Raw genomic sequence first — 914 nt, forward strand, 5'->3', positions numbered from 1 at the left:
TATATATATATATATATATATATATATATATATATATATATATATGGTAGCTGTTCACACATGATCCTGGAAGATTGTCACTATTAAAATCATTGGATCATTGGGTACTGAGATAAAATTTATACTTTACACTTGTTGCACCGCTGGTGATGAACGAACCCAACTCTTGATCGACATAGACGTCCGCAGATACTGCAGATTAAGCCTCTTCCCCATTCGCCAATTGGTGGTTTTCGAGCAGCTCGCTTAAATTCTACATGAAAATTGCGTGCTTTTTCGAAAATTCCTTTTCTCAGAGATGATGTTAAAATGAATAAAAAATCCAGTATAAGCAATTGAACGATCATTCATTTAAAACAGTCATCTATGTATTATACTTAATATATATACGTCGTTGACAGGCAAGTTATTGCGGTACTCGTCTGAGATAGCATTTTTATAGACATGCTAGGTTTGAAACACAATATGTATGAGGGGACAAAAAAAAAAAAAAAGACAATCAACCTAACAGAAGTTAGCGATAACGCCTGATGCATTTCGACCTAATTGGGCCTTACCAATGACGTGTAATCACAGCTTGCCATATACTTAACAAAAATCTGTCACCTTCAATATATAGGATTCAGTGAATAAATCATTCACCGCTATTGCAAAGAGCCACCTAGATGAATAAGAATCCAGTGTGTGCAATTGTTGCAGTATTCACTTATAATAGCCATCTATGTATCATACTTAATGTATATACATCGTTACAACGATGCGTGTGCATTGTGAAGGTGCGTGACCTAGTGGTTAAGGTGTTGCACTCGTGATCGCTAGATTGTCGGTTCGATAGCCGGACCGGGTCACGCGTCGTGATTTTAAGTAAAACACTTCATTTTCCGTCGCTCTGCGAGACGTTGTGTGTGTGTGGT

The sequence above is a fragment of the Octopus bimaculoides genome, chromosome 13 (assembly GCF_001194135.2).
Source record: "Octopus bimaculoides isolate UCB-OBI-ISO-001 chromosome 13, ASM119413v2, whole genome shotgun sequence".
NCBI classification, from domain to species: Eukaryota; Metazoa; Mollusca; class Cephalopoda; order Octopoda; family Octopodidae; genus Octopus; species Octopus bimaculoides.